The sequence below is a fragment of the Thunnus thynnus genome, chromosome 3 (assembly GCF_963924715.1).
Source record: "Thunnus thynnus chromosome 3, fThuThy2.1, whole genome shotgun sequence".
NCBI lineage: Eukaryota > Metazoa > Chordata > Actinopteri > Scombriformes > Scombridae > Thunnus > Thunnus thynnus.
The window spans coordinates 15,553,704-15,560,861 of record NC_089519.1 but is presented as its reverse complement, the minus strand read 5'-3'; positions in this window follow the sequence as shown (position 1 = coordinate 15,560,861).

Sequence of the window (7,158 nt, the reverse complement as noted above, 5' to 3'; positions counted from 1 at the left end):
TACCCAGTCAGGGTGGAGAGTTTTCAGGTAAAGACTACCTGCATTCCACCAATCTTACATATGAAGTTCAGTTTACTTGTCATGAGGAGTACTACATAGTAGCTCTGGAGGAAGCTTTACAAAGTTTGAAAAGATAACATTGATGATCAGGGTACAGTTTGGGGTTGAACACATTTTTAACAGTAAGCCTGAGTTACAGGGAGGGAGGGTCTAATGAAAAATGCTATTGAGTTGCATTATGGGAGGTGTAGGATCCAGTGTTTTCGGATCTTGACCCATACTATTACCCATATATTTTTTTAATGTGTCTCTTGCAAGCCAACCAAATGTTTGGAAGTCCAATACAGAATTCTTGGTGTACCCCTTTAAGGTTGGTGGCACTTACATTGTTTTGTTTTTATAATAGCCTCCACTTTGTAAGATGTGAAGTGTTTGTTGTAGTAGACATGGAATATGCCCAGAAAACTTTGACTTATGTTAATTTTATATAGTTTACTACTTAAAGGTTCTATATGTGGGAATCAGAAATTCCTTCTCATTAGTGACATCTGTGGCTGTTTAATGGACTGCAGTCAACATCCTGGTGCTTGCGCTCGCGACTATTGCAGGTGATGTCTTTCTCCTCGCTTACACTTCTCGTAATTACATAAAAGATCTCTAATATTGTGTTTTGCACCATGTTTCAGCAAAGCATTTCTCACTCCCAGTCAGTCAGCTCCAACCCCCCGCTGTGTGTACATACGCTCACTCGCTCACACACAAACACACACACACAGAGGCTCCTGTTGTGCTGTGGCCGCTGGCTGCTGAGAGCCAATCCGCACCACCCAACTCGAACAAATATGCATTGATTGACCACTCGAACCTGACCCAACCCGCAAATTTTTTTTACCAACCGTGTTCACTAAACAGTGAGCTGTGGCCAGGGAGCAACACGCTGTGGTTTTGTTGTGACGTGTGCTTATTACGACCTTTGGACTACCAACAGGAAAAACAAAAAGGGGTAAGCTATGTTCTGCTATCGCTCTGGAGCTTGTTTTCTGCTCCTTTGTTGAAGAAATGATGTTGTTTTAGCTGTGTGTGCTCGGGAGTGGGTGGCTTGTCATTGCGGGGGTGTTTTGTTGTGAAATGTGTTGTGGTTAACGGAGACAGCTAGCTGTTTCATTAGCTGGAGAGCTAATATCTGCAGGGTGTTTCTAGTCGGATAGCACCGTTTTTCTTGTGTTGGTGTGTGGTTATCTGGTGTGGTTGTCTGGTCGTTTGTTGATGTTAGCGGGAGAGAGGCAAGGCACTTGGGAACATGCAAAAATGTCACATCCTTTGGATTTTCACAGAAAATCCGGCCCGAGTCCTTCACATAGAAATGAGTCCACAGGCTGTTACAGACAACTGAGAAAGCTGGGGAGGGTCTCATTTTTTACATATTACTACCCGTTCACTCATTGGCAATAAAAAACAATTAACACGTGTAAATTGCTTTACAATTCTACATATAGAACTTTTAAGATGGATTTATACTTTCGTATTAAGGTGATATACCATAGCTACAGCAGCTCTGTGTGTAGGCTCTGAAGCTTTACTATGATGTAACTGAAACACGCCTCCTCAAAAATGGTAGTGGCTTTCCTAATAGGTCTTTAAAAAGTAATTTAAATGATTATTCAATAAGATTTTTTTACAGGTTTTTTTTAAATGATAATGTTTCAACAGAATTGATAAAAGAAATTGGAAAAAATTAGGAAAAGAACAAATAAAGTAAAGATGTGGGCTTGGCTTTTCAGGTCTTAAACTGGTCACTTACATTTTTGGGAAATACACCAGGTTGAAATAACCAGAATTATCCTTACGTTGATTTAAAATAATCCATAGGTGATCTTACTTTTGATGCTGTCTGTCAGCTCTTATTGGAGGTTACACCCATCTTTGCTGTGGAGTTGCCATCTGAGATTATGCATACATCAGTGTCATCCCTCTTTCTTTAATGCAGTGGGGACTGTGGTGGGCTTGTTTATCCTGTAACTGTCTCTGTTAGCCCAGCATCTGCTCCATCTATACAGGGGAGGTGTTGGGAGTTCTGTGTTGATCCAAAAATAGTTTGAATCTCTTAAATATCATAGCAATAGTTAAACATTTTGGAAAATGTTCTTATTTGCTTTCCTTCCAAGAGTCAGATGAGAAGGTCGTTACCTGTATTGTGTCTGTGCATTGACTACGGAGCTACAGCTGGAGGTCGATTAGCTTTCAACATTTTTTTTTTTTACAGATATTAGGGGAGAACGGGGTAACATGAGCCATTTTTTACATTTGATGATTTTACTGCAAAATGAAAGTGTATTTGTTTCAAATAATAGTAACTACATATACCTCAGGTTGTTTTGTACCCATGGAAATTAAAACAAGTTATCGAATTATTATGGTTTTAGAACAATGAGCCATCAAAAAAAGTTATTCCTATGGCACAACTTGCCCCATGGTAGGGGTAAAATGAGCATGGGGATGGGGTAACTTGAGCACTCTAGGGGTAATTAGTGCTACGATTAAATACTGATATAAAAATGACACAAAATCAAACAATATTGAGGTAATTTTGAACTTTATTAATGCCATCAATTTAACAAAGGCAAAAAATCATACTTTTAAGTAAAATGATATGTTTGTGTCCTGTTGTTCAACATGTTACCTCAATATTTTCAGTAAATATTAAACTGTGTGTCTTTGTGTGTTACTGTAGCTACAGAAAGAATGTGTGTGTAAATGTGCTTTTGTGTATACAGACAGGTGACAAATTAAAGGAAAAACTGGTCCAGGTCTGAATGCTTGACCCCTACAGTGAGGGGATCTGGTGGCTTTGTTATGCTGTGGGAGGCATTTTGCTGGCATGGTTTGGGTCCACTTGTCCCCTTAGAGGGAAGAGTCACTGTGAATTAATACAAAGTTGTTCTGAGTCATCACCTTTATCCTATGATGAAACATTTCTACCCTGATGGGAGTGGTCTCTTCCAGGATGACAAGGCCCCCATCCACAGGGCATGAGGGGTCACTGAATGGTTTGATGAGTATGAAAATGATGTGAATCATGTGCTATGACCTTCACAGTCACCAGATCTCAGCCCAATTGAACACCTATGATAGATTTTAGACCAATGTGTTAGACAGCACTCAACACCACCATCATCAAAACACCAAATGAGGAAATATCTTTTTGAAGAATGGTGTTCATCCCTCCAGAAGAGTTCAGAGACTGTAGAATCAATGCCAAGGTGTACTGAAGCTGTTCTGGTGACCCAACACCTTACTAAGACACTTTATATCGGCTTTTCCTTTAATTTATCACCCATCTGTATGTACAGCATGTTTGTGTGTGGCTTAAACTTAACATTAGTCAACAATTAGGTATTTATTCATCAACATTGTAACACTTGTAACAGTGATCAAACATTAACATGAACAGTGTCTCTAGTTTCTAGAATATCAGAAAATAATTTCTGGGGGTAAATTGAGCCATTGACTCAACTTGCCCCAACATCACTGGCACGTTTTACCTCACAACCTCCATTTTGACAAAACTGTTTCACGCAGTGGTTCAGATCCACAGTTATGCTAAGTTTATGACCTTGTTTTGTAGCTTACACTGACTTAAATTAACATGTAATCATGTCCAAAATTTATCTATTTTAATTAAGATACAAGACTGATAAATTTAGTAACATGATGAATTCACTTGGCATGACAAAAACCTTTTTTTTTTTGCTCTGTTTTGCTGACCACTCTCTCCATGTGCTTGAGTCCGAGATGGATTGATTAATGTGAACAATACTTTCTTAATTTGTGGTCACATGATTACTTTTGTTTATGGTTACCTAGATAAAGGGAGTGGCTCATTTTTCCCACTGGCTCTGTTTACCCCGTTCTCCCCTACAGTTGTAAGACACAGATAGATAATGGCCAATTAAGGTTACCGCAAATCTCCACAGGGTGGGTTACAATCCTGTGTATAGTGCACAAAAAACTCTTCTGTTTACAGATCATCGAGCCACCAGATGATCATTGAGCAGATCATCTGGTGGCAGTACTGTGTAACTATATGCCTCATCTGTGGACACAACATGATGTTATACCTCAACACTAATTTTTGAAGGTTTGGCAGAAGAAAAGCCCCACAAGTTAAATTGCCTACAGAAGCATACTGCTCTTGGGTGATCAAGTAATATGTGTGTTTTCACTTACATTACTCAAAAAACATTTATGGATTAACTGTCTCATTATGTCCTTTTCCACAAGAAAATGCTACAACTAAGTGATGATACATTGGAATATGGCCTCTTTTGTATTGCTCACCCAATGTGGGGATTTCTTTTAATAATACAAAGACATTATGGCTGAAATTCACTTTTTCGTGTGTGTTTTAAGTGTAATACTATTCAAGTGTGACCTTATCATATTCCAGGGACCAGTGCATTGCCTAAAAACATTTCAGCAGCAATGCAGCCCAGAGATCTCACAGACACCTTTACACATTACTACACATATTACTATGGCTATAAAGAGTAACTAAAAGGAAAACTCCTGCTGTCTACACTTAACTGTCAATTTTGCAAGCCTAAATGAAAAACTGGCTCTGAATGTGGAACTGGTGACTCAAAAAATTGGGGAGGACAGGAGGAAAACCAACATGGAATCTTACAACAAACTGCATCAAACTATATCATTGTCTCTACCTGATGAAATCAGAGGGGTAGGGGGCAATTTTATATGCCAATAAATCAATTTGCTTTCAAAAACAAAAACCCCTGAGTGGTGAAGACATAGCATAAACATATTGTTTCTAAACAAAGAAGTGCTCATTTTAGCTGTGGAGTGGTTCAGAATGTGTCATTTTACCAACAAAGCAAAATTCAAATTTATAGTATTGTTCTATTGTTACAACAGATTTATGTTCTCATCAGAAACAGACAACATATCACATGATTTACATGTGTTTCCTGTGTATTTTCTTAGTATACGGAAATATATAAAGTACCACAAAGCTTATAATCTGATACAGGTACAGATCAGTGCTGAATACTAGAAAGACTAAACACTAAAAACATTCACAGATCTAAAAGTGTAGGTTCACATCAGAAAGTATTAATGCATGTATCAAATACATGACTTACACATTCTGATCTATGTGCACAACATACAAAATATAGTCTTCAAAGTTGACATGTTAACACTTATTATTCTAGTTACTTTAAGCTTATTACTCAATATACGACTCAGCTTAAGAACGAACTGAAGAAATTCTCACAAGCCAGCAGCCAGACCTCCTGCACACTCATTCACTAATCACACATCATCAACAGCTGACTTAACAACCAGTCAATTAAAAGTCCGGACAGCTCACTGTAACTTCAACAAGCAAACTACCCACAACACATTATATATATATATATCTGCTGCACTCTTGTTAAGGAGATAAATTCACACAACAGCCACAGAGAAATATTTAACCATCAGAGATTAAATTAGCAACCAAAGAGACAGAGAAAGAGAAGCTGTATCTGACATCTTCTTCTTTCTTTCATGGAGATGAAGTATTGATGTCATAACATCCATTTGTGGCTGTTGGTCATCTTGTTTGTTAGTTAACAGAACTTTGTGGCTGCTGCTTAACCAGTCTGCTATCATTAGCAACAATGACAAACAAGCTAACTCTCCTGGTTGTTTCTTCGGTTGCTTCTCTCTCCAGCCTCCCCGGAGGCGTCCTGCCACTGCTGCCTGCACAGTCCAAATCCATTCTCCCGTTAGCTTAACAACAGTCCTTAACAGTCCTTCCATGGATGTATAAAGAGTCCTTCAGACTGCTACAGCAAGCTAACTGTTGCATTGGCTAACGCAAGCAGCCATCTACTGCTCGTTATCTACTACTGCTACTCTGCCTTAAAGTGGAGAGAATTGAAGATGAATTTTGGAAACTATCATCGGACCAACATGATGTCAATATTGAATTCTGGTTGTTGATTGGTTAGAGAGGACGTCCTCCCTTGGAGCATCATTTTACGTGTCTTGGCCAATCATAGATTAGAATGAAAAAAAAATGTATATCAGAATTTAATAAATCTATCAGAGAACACAGAGAATAGGCGCAGTAGCTTGATAAAAGGTTGAGGAAAAAAGAAAAAAATGAAACATTGGAAGCTGTTTGGAGCAGATGAAATCACAGACCCAAAGTGAAAAGTTAGGTGTTCTTTGGAGTGAATGTGGAATAAAGACGGCATGGAGAACTTCTAGACAGCAGCAGCAACGTGTACAGATGATGTAGAAGGGAGAAATGGTAATGCTAGCATGGCAGCATGCTCACAATGACAACGCTAACATGCTAATGCTCAGCAGGTATGCAGGTATAATGAATACAATGGTTATCATGTGTTAGCATTGGCTAATTACAAAGCTGAGGCTAATAGATGAAAAGTTAGATCACCAAAGTAATTCCAGTTCATCCTATGGGGAATAATCAATGTGTGTACTAAAATCTGACACATAGCAGTCCATCCAACACATGTCGAGACACTTCATGCAAAACCACAAAACTCTACCTCATGGTGACAACAGAAGAAAAGTCAGGAGATCACAAAAGGTAGTAGGACACATCATCTGGGAAATTTTAATGTCTGAACCAAATTTTGTGCAAATCTATCAATCTGTCCTGTAGATGTTGAATTATTTGACAAGTGACAACCTTGACCTGCTGGAGGTGCTACAGGAAAAGTCAGCGAGTGTAAAAAAGAATAAAACAGTGAAGTGTACTGGAGGAGAGTTGTGTGATGTGTTTAAATTTTAATGGACTTGCATTTAAGCTCACTGTCTGCACTTCTCTCTCTCTCTGTGTGTGTGTGTTCTTAGTTAGAAAGTTAGATTTGACCATCAATGTCTGTACAAAATGTGACAGCAGTCCATCCAGTTGTTGAGATATTTCTGCCTGGACCAACCAACACTGCCATCCCAGTAGCCATGCTGTTAACATGGAAAAACTTTCAGAAACATTAATTATGAGCAACCTCGCCCAATGATGGGGAGGATCATCTGATTGATATTTTCAAGGTTTTCAGACTTTGTTTTCTGTGTAATCTATTTTGGATCTTTCATAATGCATCAAACAATCACAACACACTTGAA